General features: G+C 40.0%; 1 long non-coding RNA gene across 1 annotated transcript; it reads right to left on the reverse strand.

Moving 5' to 3' along the window:
• Nucleotides 1-6,011: 6,011 nt before the first annotated feature.
• On the reverse strand, nucleotides 6,012-12,328 carry LOC139434833 (uncharacterized). Its single transcript, XR_011644140.1, has 4 exons — nucleotides 10,459-12,328; nucleotides 9,857-9,889; nucleotides 7,438-7,515; nucleotides 6,012-6,903 (listed from the first exon to the last, which is right to left on the reverse strand). It is a non-coding gene; the product is annotated as an uncharacterized lncRNA (long non-coding RNA).
• Between the last annotated feature and the right edge of the window lie 9,054 nt (nucleotides 12,329-21,382).

Raw genomic sequence — 21,382 nt, forward strand, 5'->3', positions numbered from 1 at the left:
AGGTTTTGATAGGCTAAAATCACGCCGCAATGCACGTCGGGATATGGTGTTTATGTGATATGAAATCGGAAAACATTAAAAAAAAAAATAATAATACTTTATTCCGAGTAGTGATGGGAATTCCGATTCCCTTCGGGGACACGAATCTTTTGATTCAGTTCACTTGAAAGATTCGTTCACTGATTCGTTCACCGGTTCGCGAACGACTTCTGGTGATTTGCACGTTCGCGAACGATTCGTCTTTGTACTTAATTCGTTCAGTGAGTCTTCACTACTGCCAAAGTCCGTACAAGAAGTTTGCTGGCGTAACATTTATGATATTAAAACACATTTTACACCTCACCTTGTTGCCCCATGAATTATGCTCTGGGAATAGGCTACATATTATTTAAGAAATATAATTGGCCATTGTTAAATCTCTCATAAATGTGTGCCTGACTATACGATGTATTACAGCAGGCTAGCACGTTATACTTTCAAACCCATGCATGGACTATGTGCTTAAATCCAAAAGCATTAAACTCCATTTGGGCGAGTTCAAAGTGAATACAAAGATATATCCTCTACATCGGTGACGATTTATTCATATTCTATAGTATGTACCCATCTATGTTTACCTTTAGCTAGCGGCTAAGCTAGTGGGACGCTACGGAGCCCAGATATCCGCCCTCTGAAGCTTTTAGGGCCGACAGGGAGAGGAGAATGTCCCGCTAACGCGGTGTGTGTGTTTCACATGAGCGGGACGCTATGGAGCTCAGGTATCCGCCATCTGAAGCTTTTAGGGCCGACAGGGGGAGGAGAATACAACGCTGTGTGTATTTATTGCTAAGCTAGCGGCTAAGCTAGCTGGACGCTACGGAGCCCAGCTATCCGCCCTCTGAAGCTTTTAGTGCCGACAGGGGGAGGAGAATGTCCCGCTAACGCTGTGTGTGTTTTTCACATTAGCGGGACGCTATGGAGCTCAGGTATCCACCATCTGAAGCTTTTAGGGCCGAAAGGGGGAGGAGAATACAAAGATGTGTGTATTTATCGCTAAGCTAGCTGGACGCTACGGTTCAGGTATCCGTCCTCTTTATTGCGGACAGGTTGAGGAGGGTGTGTGTGTGTGTGTGTGTGTGTGTGTGTGTGTGTGTGTGTGTGTGTGTGTGTGTGTGTGTGTGTGTGTGTGTGTGTGTGTGTGTGTGTGTCGGAGCTCAGGCTCTGATTACAGTAGCTACACTGTAGGAAACAGTTCTGAACTGTTTCCGCCAGTTCTTTAAGTTCGTCGTTCGCGAACAGCGAACGAATCGTTTTGTGGGAGGAATCAGTTCATCTCGTTCACTTCAAAGATTCGTTCAAAAAGAACGAATCGTTCGCGAACGACCCGTCACTAATTCCGAGTGTTCTTGCTTTTCTCTTTGAAAGTCATTACATAACGGCATTGTAATACACGGTTCGGCTGCATTAAATATTACATACCTGCCCTAGATATGTATTTATAGAGCCCTGATCAGAAGACCTTTTGACAAACTGGAAGAGATGCCGCCAAAACTGAATACGTGACGTGGACCATAAATATATCAACAATTAAACAACATCTTCCATTTCTTTTCACACAATACGTCTCCTTGCAGTATCAACACTAATTCGGCTGACTTTTATATTTGATCCAATTAGTAGATAGTCTGTATTTACACCATAACGGTGCACAGCTGAGAGAAAGGGACTTTTTTGTAGTTTTTAAATTACTGATTTTCTGAACTACCTTTCCAACTCCTCATGCAGTTGACTGTTACAGGTCTATACAGGTTCATGGCATAAGCTTCACATCGAGAGACTGAAACTGTATTTTCCTTTACCGTTCTGTTTTAAACTCACAATAAAGTAAATAGTCATATTATGTACGATATTATTATGTTTTATTAACTAGACCACTGGTCTAAACCGCACCTCCTAGTGGTTAAAGCACGTTATTGAATGTAGTTGTTGAATAAGTTATATTTATTTAGTTATTGATGAAAACATTTAAATATTAAGAGTAGCCTACATACAAAATAGGGGTCAATGATAGAAATATAGAATGGAAAATATCTAGAAGATACTGTAGTGATCTCTACAATAAAACAGTTTAGTGCAGGACGTCCAAAGATATTAACAGGAGGATGTGCAAAACAGACAAACTGATAAGGCTGAATTTTACTCAGGTGTAACTAAAGTCTGATTTAAGGGTTGTTTATATTTCACATCATTAATCAGAATCTGCAAAGTAACACAAATAAATGTAGTAGAGTAAAAATACCAGGTTAACCTCTGAATTGTAGTGGAGTAGTAGTAGTAGTACATGCTGCTGTAACAAAAACATTTCCCAACTTGGGATCAATAAAGTATCTTAATTTAAGATGATCGATGGCTACTGCCGTATTTGCTAAATGTGCATCTGAACCTTGACAAGTGCATGTTTCAGGCTTATCAATTAACAACAGACATAAGACCATAAGACACAGACATAAGACCAGCTGTCATGTGGTATTAATGCTGCCCACTATGGACACAAGCAATTTTCACCCATGTATTAATTATATGTTTTAAATTTGATAACACCAATGTGTTTCGTGTCCCCTAAACCTCCAGGGATGTATACAGTTTAATACTGGCAACTTCTAATTGTGGGAAATACGAAAACGTCTTTTAAAACTACATTTCCCAGTAGAGACGTGCCATAGAACATGTTGCGAAACACACAATAGCCAGCAAGTGTAATTCTGGGGGGGAGGGCCGGGCTGGACCCGTCCAAGTCCAGTTTTGGATAGTCTGGCGTGGTTCCATTCCATTTCAAAGAGCTTTGACGCTCAGCGTAACCTTGTCGCACTGCCACTCCAATATCCAATCACAGAGCTTGAGGGCTAATCACGGGGTTTGTAAAGCAAGGCGGATGTTGTAGTCCCAAACGATAGCTGGGGATTCTGGGTAGTGTAGTGTCTTCGGAAACTCTATAGTGTCTAAACTCCGAAAAAACCATTTGTTTCTCCGAATCGAAGGTTAAAAACACAAAAGCATTGTACACAATTTAAACCAATCAATATTGTGTAATTAACAAGGATAAACTGATGTTTTTTAGTGGATGAGTAATGGAGATATCACTGCGTAATCATTTGACAGTGTGGGGAATACTTCCGGTTTTATTATGAAAACTTCGAGACCGGAAATACTGTTTTCACCCACGTTAACTTTACATGGAAGTTGCCCCATATACAGTACACGTTCTCCTGGCGAGACCTCAAATCATGTTCGTATATCTATCAAACTGTAGTTCCTACACATCCACTGGACGTGGATTATAAAAGTACAATATACACTTCTCGCTAGAAATCTAATAAAAAAGCATTTTAATGGCCAAACTATTCCACAATTTAGGATTTTCCAGAGAGGGTTATTTGTGAATAAACGACCCTCCGGAGCGTTTGCAATCGACAGGAGCATGTTGTTTCTTACACGACCACTAGAGGCACTACACTTTAAAACGTGTCTCTGGGTCGTATTTAGCTGCTGAACAATCGACCTATATGGTCGTTTTTTGTAGGAGGACAGGCTGCTTCTGATGGGTGTGCCCATGGGCGCCATCCCATCCCGCCAGGAGACTGTCACTGTGGATGCATGTCTCTCAGGGTGGGGTGCAGTGTGGCAGGGCGGGAATTTTCAGGGTCAGTTGTCTGCCCAGGAAGGTGCACGCCATATCAATGTGCTATAGCTTTTTCGTTGCGTCAATGTTCTCTCTCCCTTTCCCGAAGTCGGTTGTCGATCCGGATGGACACGGCGATGAGAGACTCCAGGTCCTGTGGCACCTCCAGAGGAGCCAGCTGGTCCTTTATTGGGTCTGAAAGTCCAGTCAGAAAAGCGCCGCGAAGAGCCGGAACATTCCACCCGCTGTCCGCTGCCGCCGTGTGAAACTCGATGGCATAATCAACCACCTGGCATTTGTGCTGGCGCATCTGAAGAAGCCTTCGGCTAGCTTCTGTTGCAGGTGACGAGTGGTCAAAAATAAGCCTTGGGCTGACAGAGCGGCGTGAAGTGTCTTTGGGTCGGCTGAGTCCATTGTGGTCAGTTAGTTTTGTTACGAACTTGGATACACAAGGATAAGGACTCAAATGCACGACCCGGGATCCAGAGGTAAAGTATAATTAATATACTTTATTTGCACAAAAGGTAACAAAAGAAAATCACTCTTACGAGATGACAAAAAAGGCTTAAACAAGGTACAACAGAAAATCGCTCACAACATGAGGAAATAAACTTATAATAAGTTTCAGGAGCAAAAAATAGGCTTGAATCAAAAGAGAAAACGCTGATGAGCAGAGTTCTGGCATGAGGACAGGACAAGACGAACTGACAACAAACAAAGGGAAACTGGGGAATATAAACAGGAGATAACTGGGCACAGGTGAAAACAATCAGGGGCTGGTGCTGATGAACGCGGGAGAAACACACTAGAGAAGGGAGTCAAGGAACCTGGAATGAGACGTAACAAGTTAGTGTCTAAACAAAACAGGAAGTGAAAGACAATACAAGAATGACCAACAACAACATGAAACATGACTGACTTAGCACTTTTGACGGTACACAACAGATTGGAAGTATACATGCACTGATAATTTCCCCAAGTATTCTCATTAGTAATAATATGAAAACATAAGTGATATCACAACTGACGACAGCAGCTTCTGAGTCTGGGTGTACGGTTCCCCTCTGCGTTACAACAAGGAACACATTTTTCTTCCAGTTAAAAGAAGAAAAAAAAAAACATGATGGCGAAGATGTCTGCTGCAAGGCATGTAGAATGTATGAAGGTAGATATGGTGCCAAATGCGAGAGCGTGTAAAACCTGATGTGAGCACTTGCAGAAAAGAAATCTGAGTTTGTGTGCATACATTTACACTTGTATAAAATATCCACGTAACTGTGAACCAAATTTACACTTGTATAAAATATCCACGTAACTGTGAACCAAATTTGAAGTCACAGAAGAAAAAAAAAAGTTTTGTAGCTTGTAGAAAAATAATGAACTTAGAGATGAAATGTTCACTTGCAGAAAAATACATATTTTTTTAATATATTTTCCATTACAATTGCAACTTTATTTATTACAACCTCTCAAATCAGTCATTACAACTTGACGAATCTGCTCTGTGGCAGTATAAATTGACGAATCTGCGGTCTTAACTTTTGCTACACTTCTTGTGATAAATGTGTTGCAAAAGTAATTTTCACCTGTAGATGTGGGGGAGGGAGGGGGGTTGGAGCGAAGGGGCGGAGCTATCAGAACGACAAGGCTCGGGTCAGGCTACGGTCCGTGTCACTACCAGTCCGCTGACATGGTTCGTCAATCAACGGTAAATGTTGCCCATTACTTGCCCAGTATTACTTTGAATATTATTATTGTGATTGAGGATTAAATCCGCTTTGAAGACCACCATTTTATATCGTGGCAAAATAACGTCAGTTAGCCAGCTAACGCTAGCTTTGTTGAGTTTATGCTAGCTAAACAAGTAGTGGTTGTAGTCTACAGCAGTAATTAATATATTATAGCCTACTGCTTTGGCACTAACGGTTGATAACCGTTTATGAAAATAAAACCAATTGAACTGTACTGAAATAATGACACGTTTTATAATTGTCTTGGGCTCCTGCTGTGTTTTTAAAGCCTTTGTAAATTATCCATGCTATTTTCTATTTAGAACGAAGACTTCAGAATCTTAAAATCCCTTGACGTTTGTATGCAATTGTGCTAAATTCAACACTGGAATCAAGCAAATATTAATATGTTTGCATGACATTAGTTATTTATATTTTGCCATCACTTAATTATACGTTTAATACATTTAAGTCAAGCTAAGGTACATGTGATGGTAGCTAGTTAGTACTCTTACCTGTGAGGCCTCCTCCAAACAGCATAATAACCAGACTGTATCATTAAAACTAAGTACCAGTTCTAGATTATTGACTTTAGACAAACAATTCAAGAGACAAAATGTATTTAAAGACCAATCTTTATTTGAAGGTGCCTCTTAACCTGATGTATTAGTTATACAGTAATAGTATTGACAATCTAAAAAAACTGAGCAACTCAACTGTCAACTTTATATTTCTTATTGTCTAAAGCATTTATTATTTTCATTTTCCCCCTCATAGTCTGTGTGGACGGATTGAGACAGCGTGGTGTCCAGAGAGCAGCAGAGACTTCAGGGAGAAACCTCCGTGTGATGGACGTCTGTTGGTTTGGAGAGGACTGAGGGTCTTTCCTCAGCGAGGAGGACCAGGCCTGATGGAGGAGCTGATACCATAGCTGATACCAACTGCACAGGCCTAGTCACGTTATTTGACTAAATGTGTTTACTTATACATTTAATAGGTTTACACCTTCTGTCCATATGTGCTTTTTATATAAAACATTTGATTAACTTTTGGTTCACATTTCAATAAATTGTATTTGTATTTGCACTCCTTTTGTCCATTATTCTTACTGAACATTTATTGCCCCATTTACTTGTGACGTTGCAAACTCTGCGGTACAAGGCACAAGTGATGTGAAGCTCATAAAGTGAGGCAAATAGAAATAATCAGCTGATTGAGTGTAGATGTGGAAATAGATGCATCCCATCAGCTGACTGTTTTTCGCCACACTTTATAAGCCTGACTATAACCACCCCTTCTCTGAGGTGCAGGCAGCGTCACAAACAAATGATGGTCCTGATAGACAATATTCGGTGTGCAGATCTTTGTTTTCACAATAAAAGTAGTTTCTTAGTGAATGTCCTGTACTGGTCTTAAAATCTCATAACATCAGCTTTTAATGTTCCTCTTGGATGTTCTTCTTGACCCTCAGACAAAGAGGAGATGCTGAGTCGTGTCTTTCAGGCATGTCCTTTCCTAACAAAAATTACAGGAAACATAAAACCTATTATTGTAGAACAAGTGTGTTATTTATGAAAGAGGTGTGTTTAGGGGCTGTTGATATAATTATTTTTTAATTGTAATCAGATTATAAATGAACAGTATGAAATTCATCAACATTGAAATATATTTTATTATTAAAATAATATTTAACTGTTACAAAATGTAGTGCAACTTTAGAAGCTTGCTCTGTTGTCTCATTGAAAGAATAACTTTTACCACGTTTTTACAGACAATATTGAGAGATAAATAGTAGCAGTTCTCACTATGTGTTAAATATCTTTGCCTTCAATACATTAAATTAGAAAGCTGACAAAGTCATATTGCTTGTTAACATCTAAATGTAACCTTTTGCATGGAAAAAACCCTCAACTTCACTGATGTGTAGGTGATCTAGTATTTAGTATTGTTTAATGGAATGTATATCAGTGTATTAAAGTCAATACTTAATTCATTTAAACCAATATCTTTCTTGATTCTTTGAACAGTATGAAAAAAGAGTATTTGTACCTGTGCTGAAGTTCACTGCTGTGAGGAGTCCAGTTCTGTCTCTCACTCTCTGGTCCAGCCTGTCTGCATCACCTGGACCTATCATGCAAAATGCACCTTTGTACGTCTTTTATACATGAATATGTGTCCCCGGTGTTCCAGGGAACTCACCAAGTGTCAGAAAACACAACCCTCTCTATTTTCCTCCTTCGCCAAATCTCTAAAAAAAGGGGCTGCAACGGATCTGAAAAAAACGGATCCAGATTTCAACACTTTTCTACGTCACAGAGAAGTCCTCGGCTTATTGGTCAACTCTCCACCTATCAGGGGAATGAGCCACGGCCACGTGCATTGCCAAACCTCTCATTCGCATATAGGCTATCGACAGGCTAAATCAACCCACATCTGTGTTTTTGCCTGCTCTTGCCAGGATGTCTAAGATAGTTAAACGTTGTGCTGTTGTTGGCTGCAAGACTCGGGACAGGGGACTGCATGCAATGCCATCAGTGGAAAAAGAAATGAATCTGTGGCTAGACTTCATTTACAAGGGACATGTGCCAGAAGACCACGGCAGATTTCTGTTTGTGTGTTCCAAACATTTTACGACGGATGTTTATGAACTTGTTTCAAGTCCAACACGGATATGCCTCCAAAGTAATGCTAAACCCGGGATCAATACCAACCATCCGGGACCAGGCCAGTGAGGACACATCCAATTTTGAAGCTGTAAGTTTTTATTTAGCGGTGTTTTTCCTGATAAAGCTATCTCTAGCTTGTAGCATGTAGCATGTAGCTTCGCCGTATCAATGTCGCCTCAAACCCAAATAGTAATCGGTTAGGTGTTTATATATTTTTGTAGCATTTTATTTTGTATGCTTTGTCTTTTATTTGAATTATCAGGCATTTGCTAACATGTTCAGACATACTGCCGTAATGGCGATCTGTGTGAAGGCTGTAAAGCCACGCCCTAGGCGATAACACAAGTATTTATTCTCCTATTTATTAGTATTTTGTATCCTCTAAAATCATATTGAGTAAGTTATAATAACAAACGTAATCTTCTGTAGGCAAGTGCCGTTTTTTCCAGCGTTATATGTAAAAGCTTTTGTGATTGTAGTCTGTAAGAACGATCAGATATCATCGATCTGTAAGCTAAGCTACGCTACGCTAATGAGACATGCCGTTTTTTGCAGCGTTATATGTAAAAGCTTTTGTGTGTTTACTTGTTTGCGCACATGAATATAAATGGGGGTGTGTTAGGAAGGATACAACACTGTGTATGTATGCGAGGGGGACACACACCACGAGTAAAACTGAGCTAAAGCCCCGTTGGTCTGTTGTTGTTGACAAGGCCTTACCTCTAGCAACAGGCTAATTAGTGGCTAGCACTCATTACAGTCAGTCTATTGAGCTCAGCCCCTCTCCAACACATCATCTGTATTGAGTCAGAAACACAGCATGCACGTTACGGTTCAAAACTAACTCGGATTGGAAAAGGCTACTGTAAGCAAAGAGCTTTGCTAAATAGAGAGTTTTAGCCCCATCTTTTGGGATTTCAGACTATATTTATCCAAATAGTATTTTCTCATCCTGAATACTAAATTGAGATGATTTTGTTCTAACTATGTGTTCTTCTTTACAGGCCAGCACCTCACATACTTACTAATTAGTGACAATTTGTACATCCTTTGCTATTATTTACATTTTTTTTATCATGGCGGAAATGAAAGACTGTACCTGGCAGCCCTGCACTACAATGAAAACGCTAAGCGTGCACAAGCCACTACATCCACTGGAAACCCTCTGTATAAACTGCAGTTCCCAAAGGCCAGGAAGGGAGAATGCAGAGCAAAACCAGTAAAGACTGACCCCACATTCCGTAAGTGTTTAAAATATTTATTATACAACTATTTACAAATATAAAATAAAAAAATTAGAAAGAAGTTTCAGTTTTTTACATACATATACTAATCTAAACCACATTTTTTGTTGTGCTTTTTTTACCATTGCACAGCCCTACGTGGCCAACTTGATGGACCTTATCTTCGACCAAGTCTTTGTGGACCCTGCACCATTATTAGCGACCTGACAGGGAGGAGGTCATCGCCGGGTATGCTACACGGTTCAATTTGGCTGCTGTCTGAACTGTTTAGAGTTCTAGGTGAGGCCCCGATTAATTTATTCCGGTAAATTACTCTGACCTCACTAATTGACCTGACCGAAGTTACTGAGTCTATGTAAGTTTACTGCTTGGCTCAGATCCACTAAACGTCAGCAAGATCTCACCTCTATTAACTCCCCGAAGAACCAGGTTCAATTAACTGCTGTTTCTATTCAGACAACTCTTTTTTAATCTGTTTAAGCGATCCCGAAGGATTTTGGTATCAGTAAATGGGGTGTGTTCCTACCTAAACATGTGTTTGGCAGGGTGCAGTCTTACCTTTGAAGCAGGAGAGGAGAGCACAGATTTTCCCTTTTATTGTCCCAATCCAAAAGGTGAGATCAGTTTATTTGAAGAAAAAGTCGGTCCAAACCAATACAGAGTCTTTACCTTTTAACACATTATAATCATACAAAACATATCAAAATGGGGTTATATATTTTTTATCTAAAACCTTAATTCATATTCATTCAACAGCCCAAATCATCTATTCCGGTCGTTCTATTAACTTTCCAGCATAAAACCCAAATCATGTATTCCGAATCGTTATAGCAACTTTCCAGCATAAAATCATGTATTCCAGATCGTTCTATTAACTTTCCAGCATAAAACCCAAATCATGTATTCCAGATCGTTATAGCAACTTTCCAGCATAAAATCATGTATTCCAGATCGTTCTATTAACTTTCCAGCATAAAACCCAAATCATGTATTCCAGATCGTTATAGCAACTTTCCAGCATAAAATCATGTATTCCAGATCGTTATAGCAACTTTCCAGCATAAAATCCATGTATGGATTCCGGTTACAAAGAAATTCACTCAGCATTTCAACCAAGACATTCACTCAGCTTTCAATGAAGAAAATCAAGAGATATTTACCAAGTTTGAGAGAACCTTACCGAGAGCTATTAACCCAGCTCTGAAAGACAGAGCCTACCGGGAGAGAGTATACCAGGGGTTTCCCCCTCTCTCCCCGACAAAATCCAAAAAAGCCAGTCTTTTTATGCTCAAAAAACCGGATAGAAAACCCACAAACACCTCCTCTATACCCAACCAACATATTCTATTGGCTCTGGCATAAGACACACCTTCCCAAGTTTGTGTAAAACAAAACATGACTAGACATATTCTATGACTATGACATAACCACCTTTTTGAGGCCTCAATGTGTTTCTGCTTAAGTCCGGAGCCCCCCTCCCTGCTGTGAGAGGAGAGGAAAGAAACTGCCTACTCCCTTATCAGTGACACCCATAAATCATTATAAGTCTTACACTCAATTTAACAAACCACTTTGTTTTGTTTATGCTGTAAATATAGAAAAACCTAAAATATGAAGCATTTTCATTGTGGGTTATACAAGAATATAATTGATTATATTTGATTATAACTAACTTTCGTTTTAAGTATTCAACATACTATGAAGCTGTCAACACCCTCTTTTTAAAACGCAAAGTTATCAAACAGCACCAACTAAAATTGTAAGCATACATACATATTCAAAAACCATCAAGAAGCATTCTCATTATGGGTTCATACAAGAATATGATTGATCATATATGATTTATAATTAACTGTCGTTTTAAGTATTTACTTCATACTATGAAGTTCTCAACACCCTCTTTTTAAAACGCAAAGTTATCAAACAGCAACAACTAAAATTGTAAGCATACATACATATTCAAAAACCATCAAGAAGCATTCTCATTATGGGTTCATACAAGAATATGATTGATCATATATGATTTATAACTAACTTTCGTTTAAAGTATTTACTTCATACTATGAAGATCTCAACACCCTCTTTTTTAAAACGCAAAGTTATCAAACAGCAACAGATAAAATCGTAAAAATACATACATATTACATCCGTAAAACTTCATGCATCAATATCATGAAAAGTTCTTCAGTATGTGTAATCAGGACGACCTTTTGATGAACCTGGTGTGGAGAACGCCGAAAACATAGTACCTCACTGGAATGTTCTCGTCATCACAGGTCAGGCACCCGAGTAAAAAAAGTCACGATGATCATAGATTTGTGCGCACCCCCACTCGGCCTGACACTTGCAGGAGCGGGGGGCCTACAGTATCTGTTGTTCCAGTGTAGACTCCTAAATCCATGTTGCTATCTGATGTAAATCCTTGACCCTGACCATGGAGGGGTTGAGGTTCCTCCCTGGATGACACCTCCAAACAAAAGCCAGATAACTCGGCCGACAGTTGTTATGGATTTTTTAGACCTCGTCAATAATCGCTCATGACTTTGTGACAAGGTCAATGAGGCCCCACACAATGATAGCACAAACGAGGAACCAGAGGCATATGAAACAGCTTAGCTGGCACTCGCTCATGGCATCCTGTGTGTGCAGTGTGAGTGTGGTGCTGGTGGTGACTTGGCACGTCACTTGTTGTCGTCTGTTTCTACCGTCTCTCCTGGCCTGTGACTACGACCTTGCAGTGGCTGACGTGGACCCACGTAGTGAAGTGGACCAGTGTCAGGGGTAGGTAGGGCTGCTGCTACCTGGCATCTGATGTCTGACCATGCAGTTATCAGGTAGTCGTCCCTTTTTGGGAAATCCACTGCGATCGGAGTGGCTCAGCGGGTAGAGATGCAGCCTGTCCCTCAGAGCTGGAAGAAACATCATCCTCCACTGGCAGGGGTACAGGTGACTCAGCCGCTGGCTTCATGCTGCACAGGTTTCCTGGGTCCAGGACTTGGCTTCACTTGAGGCACTGTGACTGAAGTTGTCCCGCTAGGCAGGTTCAAATCCTCTTGGTAGATTGCTGAGGTATTAATATCAACAATATAGCTAAGATCAAGTATAAATCATTTCTCTGATTCATAAAAAGTTGTTTTCAGTTTAAAAACTTCCCCAAGGGTTTTCTCAAGCACTGGGCCATAACTTACTCTTATCAGTTTAACGACCTGACAGCCCTGCACCTCCATGCTGTGTGAAAACCAGCAAAAAAGAAGGAGGAAGATGTGCTCAAAAAAAAAAATCTAATTTAAATGAATACTGTTGTAGGGTGTAGGCATATAACGATTAAAATAACTGAAAAGAAAACTAATGGTGTAAAATTAAAAAACAATGAGAAAAATAATACAAAGGTTATTTCCCATTTCCTCTTTGATACTGAGGTATTCTCCATTCAAGCTCCAATGATCCATATGCTAATAGACAGAGTTTCCTCTTGCCATCTTTCTTTGCATAATACTAAAGATTCTAACAGTTCTACTGCTAAATCCTTTGCATTTTGAGCTATTACTTGTTACTCAGACTTAAATTCCCTCTTTTGCTCTATAAAATATGCCTTGGCACAGAATTTACCAAGACAAATTCTAGATTATTGCGGGAAGATCCCACAAAAAGCCATCCTCTCCTGTGGAAGAAAGCACATTAACTGCCACGGGTGTGTGCAAAACATGTCATGTGATGTGAGACTGATAGCATCAACAGTGGATTTGGTTAGGCCGCAGTCATATTCCTATCTGGATTCTAAACTCAGTTGGCTCGGGTGAACCGGTCCTCTCTTCTGGAGTGAAACTACGTTCCCAGAGACTGACTTCACTGTATCCAAACCTTCTGATTTAGTTTTAAGCTAACCCTTCTCTGGACTTCGCCCCTTTCTGGTCACCCATACACGATTTCTGAACTTAAACAGAAAAGGTGTGATAGTTCGATATAACCTGACCTTTGCCCTAGGTAGCTTTTCCATACATATAGGAATATATTCAGCCTTGTCAAATTGATTGGAATGTCCCAATTTGTTTTACAGTTTGTATACTCCACTCTGTGGCTGCTCTAACGCCTGATATGGTAACGACCAGATAGGTGTGAATCCCTTTATCCTGCAAGGGTGACAAAACTTTCTTATTTTTAAAGTGAGTTACATTATCCATTCTTATTCTCTCAGTTTTTAGGAAAAACATACTTATATGTTCCGCCATTTCAGCAGACACTGTGTTCCAGTTGCTCTGGTCAGAGGATAGACATGTTTATGACTCCCTCCATTATCTCAGATCACAAGGAAATACTTGTTCCCACTGGGAGTGCGGGTTGGAAAATGACCTGCTATGTCAGCACTAAAACTGATTAGTGGTTCTTCCTTTATAATTTTAAGGTGTTCCGGATGAATTTTCTTGAACCCATCCACCTCTGCACATTGAAGACATGTTGATCGTGTGTGTTGTAAGTGCATTCGCAGTTTTGGTATGAGTATTTTATTGTTGAGGCAATATTTTCTCATTCGAACTAAGCCCACATGGCCTAAACTGCTGTGTAATTCAAGTACAAACTGAGGAGCTTCTTCAGGTGGTACATGAATACTTCCATCCCTTTTCCATATACTAGGGAATATTGTAGTTAGATGGTTAACTCTTCCCGGCTTTAAGCAAGGTAAAACTTCTCTATTACCCTGATAGTCTAATTTGATCTTATCTGTATGACTTCGGACATGATTCCATTCTAAGTTCATGCCAGCCCTTAACTCTGCTATTAGACTCCATTGATTTGCATGTGTCAGCGCTTCACCTTTCACATTGGTAAACTGCCTTTGTTCCCAGTTATTAAGCTCTTCTTTACCCGCTTTGTAACAATAATCAGTAACAATACGGATGTGTGTTATTTTACGTTGTTTAGCAAAAAGAATTCCCTCAACAAATGGCCTTTGCCTCAGCAGTTTGTGCTGTACCTGGTATTGCACCCTTTTGCTTGCAAAGTACTTCACCTGAATTAGTTTTCATTATAAAGGCCCAAGTGGCTGCTTGGTCACCTTTTCGCAAACTCCCCTCTGTAAACAGTGTTACCTTTGGAGCAGCAGTTTTCTTTAAGGGTTTCAATGTTTCCCTGTGTGGCTTACTACCTGTGGTCCTAAACTCCACACCTGGATCTGACATCATCCTCTGCCATTTTCCCCATCTACTCATCATTGCTATTGATATTTTTGTTCTGGTGTTAAGATAATTTTTTGAATCTCCCTCTTTTCTTAACAACTGGAGCTATGTCTATTTTAGATCTGACTTGGTTAAGAGGTGATTTGTTCTTTGGTGAGAGGAACACTATTCCCCTTGTGCTGGGTGGGGGTGGGGGTGTGCTTTGGGAGAGTTTCTTATCTCCATCTTCCTCTCTGTGCTGAGGCCATAAAACTTTTAATGGGTCGCTCCGTGGTCTGCTCAGATTTTCTGACCCTGTCTCTGACCCTGTGTGTTGGGTTTTTCTGCAGCACCTCGGGAGCAGAGAAAGGGGGAGATTCTTTTTTCCAAAAGTGCAAGCTCCTTCATGAGCAAAATAGTTTAGTTGATTTTGGTAAAGTATTTGAGCTTTAGCTTCGCAAAAAAACTTCCTCATATTAGTTTTGAAGATATTTTTGGGGTTTGATATCTGCTGATAGTTCCCACTTAGGTTTTCTCTTCAAAGTACATTGCAAAACAACCAGTATTTGTGGGTCATCTGATCACCACCTTGCCTTCTGACAGTTTAATAGTCCTTATCATATTATCACTCTGTGCTAGGACCTATTCTCTTTGCCAGAGCTGCTGCTATTCCTCCTGCATGTTTTAGCTTCCTATTAGCAGGGTTCACTAACATGGTTTGTTGATCTAGTTTAAGATTTTCAATAATTGACATTTATTATTTCCAACATTCCTTTCCCCTGAATATCATGTCTAACAATGTGTTTTCTTCTAGGATTAGTAGATACTCATAAATGACATTTTCTAGCTTTTATCCCTGTAGGGTGGAGGTAGAGTCTCAGACATTATACCACCTGCTTGTGGCTCTCTGTCCAAACGGTAGTCTGACAGGAAAGTATTTAGGTCGCGGTACGCCCATGGGTCTGGGCTAAGCTGACCAGGGCGAGCAGAAGCTCCGGATGTTGCTTCTGTGTATCCCTCCCTGTGTGGTCATTAAATTGCGTTCTAACCTCATCAGCCATTCTTTTTATTTTAATTTTTATTTTATTCAAGGGTTTTCGTTCACTCTTTTATACACATGCAAGTTTCTAGGCTTTTACTCACACCGGAGGATCAGTCTGACTATACCGTCACTTGGTTCTAGGTTCTCTTCTGGATTCAGCTAGTGCATGCGGACACCTCAGTTAACGAGTGTTATGTATCGAGCTTCGAGCTGTTTCAACAGCATAGGTACCTTTAAACCTATGTTATCTTTATTAAATCTCCTATTAACTCTTCCCCACGTTATGTTTTAACGCAAAAATTCAAACCGCAGCTCTTTGACAAGTCCTACCTATAAGTTTCAAAGTAATTGGACAGATACTGAGCAGTGCTCCTACGGCTGACTTTACTAGCCACCAAACCTGTGATTAAAGGGACCACAGGGGCTTCTCAATTTGGCTAGGGGAAGAAGAACCTACTTTAGCTTCCTTAACAGACAGCAATATCCGATATAATATAACCCTCAGTCCGGTGCAATAGTATCATCTTAAATTACTACACTTTAAGTTAAAATATATATTCTAGGATTCGGGCAGGTAAGACTTTCAGCCTGTATTTCGCTGATTTGTACTCATCGACCTTTTTCACTAGGTCGTTTTGGTTCTTGTATTTTGACTCTGTAAAAGTATTACTTTTCACAGAGCCCCACGTTGGGCGCCATGTTTAGAGTTCTAGGTGAGGCCCCGATTAATTTATTCCGGTAAATTACTCTGACCTCACTAATAGACCTGACCGAAGTTACTGAGTCTATGTAAGTTTACTGCTTGGCTCAGATCCACCAAACGTCAGCAAGATCTCACCTCTATTAACTCCCCGAAGAACCAGGTTCAATTAACTGCTGTTTCTATTCAGACAACTCTTTTTTAATCTGTTTAAGCGATCCCGAAGGATTTTGGTATCAGTAAATGGGGTGTGTTCCTACCTAAACATGTGTGTGGCAGGGTGCAGTCTTACCTTTGAAGCAGGAGAGGAGAGCACAGATTTTCCCTTTTATTGTCCCAATCCAAAAGGTGAGATCAGTTTATTTGAAGAAAAAGTAGGTCCAAACCAATACAGAGTCTTTACCTTTTAACACATTATAATCATACAAAACATATCAAAATGGGGTTATATATTTTTTATCTAAAACCTTAATTCATATTCATTCAACAGCCCAAATCATCTATTCCGGTCGTTCTATTAACTTTCCAGCATAAAACCCAAATCATGTATTCCGAATCGTTATAGCAACTTTCCAGCATAAAATCATGTATTCCAGATCGTTCTATTAACTTTCCAGCATAAAACCCAAATCATGTATTCCAGATCGTTATAGCAACTTTCCAGCATAAAATCATGTATTCCAGATCGTTATAGCAACTTTCCAGTATAAAACCCAAATCATGTATTCCAGATCGTTATAGCAACTTTCCAGCATAAAATCATGTATTCCAGATCGTTATAGCAACTTTCCAGCATAAAATCCATGTATGGATTCCGGTTACAAAGAAATTCACTCAGCATTTCAACCAAGACATTCACTCAGCTTTCAATGAAGAAAATCAAGAGATATTTACCAAGTTTGAGAGAACCTTACCGAGAGCTATTAACCCAGCTCTGAAAGACAGAGCCTACCGGGAGAGAGTATACCAGGGGTTTCCCCCTCTCTCCCCGACGAAATCCAAAAAAGCCAGTCTTTTTATGCTAAAAAAACCGGATAGAAAACCCACAAACACCTCCTCTATACCCAACCAACATATTCTATTGGCTCTGGCATAAGACACACCTTCCCAAGTTTGTGTAAAACAAAACATGACTAGACATATTCTATGACTATGACATAACCACCTTTTTGAGGCCTCAATGTGTTTCTGCTTAAGTCCGGAGTCCCCCTCCCTGCTGTGAGAGGAGAGGGAAGAAACTGCCTACTCCCTTATCAGTGACACCCATAAATCATTATAAGTCTTACACTCAATTTAACAAACCACTTTGTTTTGTTTATGCTGTAAATATAGAAAAACCTAAAATATGAAGCATTTTCATTGTGGGTTATACAAGAATATAATTGATTATATTTGATTATAACTAACTTTCGTTTTAAGTATTCAACATACTATGAAGCTGTCAACACCCTCTTTTTAAAACGCAAAGTTATCAAACAGCACCAACTAAAATTGTAAGCATACATACATATTCAAAAACCATCAAGAAGCATTCTCATTATGGGTTCATACAAGAATATGATTGATCATATATGATTTATAATTAACTGTCGTTTTAAGTATTTACTTCATACTATGAAGTTCTCAACACCCTCTTTTTAAAACGCAAAGTTATCAAACAGCAACAACTAAAATTGTAAGCATACATACATATTCAAAAACCATCAAGAAGCATTCTCATTATGGGTTCATACAAGAATATGATTGATCATATATGATTTATAACTAACTTTCGTTTAAAGTATTTACTTCATACTATGAAGATCTCAACAGAACCCAACATCGACATTTCACGGATCAGGAAACTCCCTGCGTATCCTGAGGACAACGCAGGCCGGAATCACCACTCTGATCCTGCGTCCAAGGAAGCCCCAGCACCAGCTCACAAAGCTTCTGTAAAAATATTTAGTGTCATTTATACAAAATACAAGTAGGCTACATTTAGGTTTTTTTTATGGGTTTTTTTAACCGTTGATTTTGACAATAAAGTTCCGAGTTGATATCAAAATGTGTCGTGATTATTCATGTTTGGATGGGTAAAGAATATTCTGATTTCAAAAGCATAAGGTTGTGTGTGGACTTTTTTGTCGTACACATGGGTGTGTTATGCCATTGCTGTGTAGTATATAATATAATAATACATGTACAATGACAGAATGAAAGATTGCATAAAGCCATATACACCAGTATTTATTTCCATGAACAATATTAGCATTCGTTTTACAATTTCAGTCAAAACAAACAAACCACTCACTGCTCTATTTGCCTCAACTGTAGTCCACCATGTTCAGCTCTGTAAATATTCAACGCATTCTGCAGGGAGAACATATTTAGGCACACAGGCTCCAATCCAGGATGGTCCACCATACAGGTTACAGAGTCCTCAAGTTACTGCATCCGTCTTGACACATTGTGATAAACATATATTGAATGACATGTGAAAAATGTATTTAAACAGACAACTTAGTAAAGCTGTCAAAAATGTTACCTGTGGTATCTCCATGCAGCACACATTCTCCGTTCAGAAGGCATCGTGGCGCAATTTGCACAAAGAAGTCAATAACTGAGCTTTTAAAAACACATGAAACTACACACATTGCTGACAACTGAGGTGTTGTTGGAGTTATACTTTTTATCATCCTAAGTTATTCAACTTTCCAACGGTTGTTGCACGATGTTGGAAGAAAAGGACTGTAAACTATTAATAAACGCAATGAGGCCATTGTATATATGCTGAAAATATGAATGTCTCCCTTTATAAATATATATATATATATATCGCTGTTTTTGCGTTACAAACTGTACACATTGCATTCTTGCTAATTAGCCAAAATATGAACGGAATAAGGAGCAAGCATCGTAACAGATTAAAATAAATAGGGACAACAGCTTGTCAGCTAACCATTCAGAAACGTCCTGCTGCAACCGAGATTTTTGCACCTCCACCAAAACCTCCGCTGCTTCAGGGTCAGTTTCTGGATCAAATTGATAATATGCTTGAACACATGCATTGCTCTGAGATGACATGTTTATTCGACACTCGTAATCACAGCAAGCACGGTAACGTGACTCTCGCCGGCTCATGCCTGCTCTTCTGCAGGGGGGCGTGGTCAGCTGCTGCTCAGAATTTTCAAAGACGGGCTTGGAATAGAGCAAAAATGAGCGAAACGAGGCATGTCTAAAAAATGATCTGTTTGGTATTTTGAAAAATAAAATGTATAAATATACCTTATATAGGTATGGTCATACACTATATCATTTAAATATAGCATGATAGGTCTCCTTTAAACAAACAGATATATAGAAAGCCTACACATCTTCCGGCGCAGACTGAAAACTCATCTCTTTCGACTCCACTTCGAACGATAGAATTACTAACAAAGAACTGCTAACAGAGCACTTATCAGTGATTCCCACAGCATGTTAATACTTTGGGGGGCCCCCAAAGTATAATTGTGTTTTTTGTTTTTTTTTACTCAGTGAGCACTCATTTGCATTTGCATTGGTGGCAATGAGTGCTCAGTGAGTAAAAAAAACTTTAAAAACCATAAATTATACTTTGGGGGGAGCCACCCATCAATTATACTTTGGGGGGAGCCACCCATCAATTATACTTTGTGGGGAGCCATTATACTGGTAAACAGCCTCTATGGGCGCGAGTCCAGACCCACTTTTGGAATCAAATGATGACGTCAGTGGGATTATCTCCTTTATCAACTCCTAAACATCCCCGGGACAACATCACTAGCCCCGCCCCTAAAAAGGTGTGAACTTGAGCCAATCAAGGACTACTACTACTAGGTCGTCCTTAGACGAGTTTGCCAACGGGTTCGCCAATCCTCACTAGAATGCAGGGCCACGAAAGCGGATTTAATCCTCAATCACAATAATAATATTCAAAGTAATACTGGGCAAGTAATGGGCACAATTTACCGTTGATTGACGCACCATGTCAGCGGACTGGTAGCGACACGGACCGTTAGCCCCGCAGTCAAGCCCATAGACTGTATGGACGTAGTGTCCGTGACGTCACCCATAGGGTTCTGCAGAGTTGCCGTGAAGCCCTTAGTAGGCGGAGTCGGCCACTAACGGCTCGACTGTGACGTCAGAGTCTAATCCCACCTGCTCCAAATAAGGGCAAAGAGGCGGAGCCGAGGCGGGACCTGCTGCCTCCGAACTGGAAGTAAACAGAGCTAGCTCAGGCTAAGAAGCTAAGCTAACATGAAATACATGCACCAAGTTACTGCTAACAGTGTAGTTCCCCTATATAAACGTTACATTCATCTGCAAGAGAATTAGCTATATTTTGTTATTCTTAATGCTTGTCATTCACACGTTGAGAAAAGACGGACTCCACCGCCCGGATCTAACGGAGCCGCAGTGGGCTAGCTCCGGGACGCCGGCTGGAGCTAGCCCCCTGCAGCTCCGTTTGCTCCGGCGGCCACCACTGGGATAATCGGGTCCCCTATTAACAGTTGCTCCCGTTTAGCATTATGGGCGTCATAGCCATAGACTATAAAAGTCTTACCCAGGGCTGAATCATAAACTAAAATGTATATGTATGCATAAAGGGTTACGTCCTTCTGACTAATAACGTAATAAGTAACAAGCTAAGCTACCAAGCACACAAACACCTGCGAATGGGGTTAACATGTATAATATTATCATTTTAGATTTCTTGGAAGTTCTGTTAGTACATTCAAGCGCACAGCACAACATTTTAATTGTCTGGTATTTGTAACAATATTCCCTAAAAGGCACAATCACCACGAACACGGCTAAAGGGTCAAGTACAGTACTATGACTAACTAACGTTGTAGCCTCTATGGTTGTAGCCTAGCAGAGTGGACAAGTTGCTGTTAGCTGACAGTGAGGCATGTACGTGTCCATCAAAGTGACCACGCCCTAATTTATACAAAAACTTTAAGACCTAATATAAATAAAAGGGTCGTGTTAGAAAACAATTCACTCACAGATTCATAATCATGAAGGTGGAATCTAACTATATCGATAATAATATGTATTGCATCCATGGGTAGAAACATGTTTTTTTCTGCTGTAAAGTTGGGCATTTTAACATGGGGGTCGATGGAAATTGCTCCTTTCTGCAGCCAGTCCCTAGCGGCCCATGTATGAACTGCAGTGTGTGA

The sequence above is a fragment of the Pseudochaenichthys georgianus genome, chromosome 11 (assembly GCF_902827115.2).
Source record: "Pseudochaenichthys georgianus chromosome 11, fPseGeo1.2, whole genome shotgun sequence".
Lineage (NCBI taxonomy): Eukaryota > Metazoa > Chordata > Actinopteri > Perciformes > Channichthyidae > Pseudochaenichthys > Pseudochaenichthys georgianus.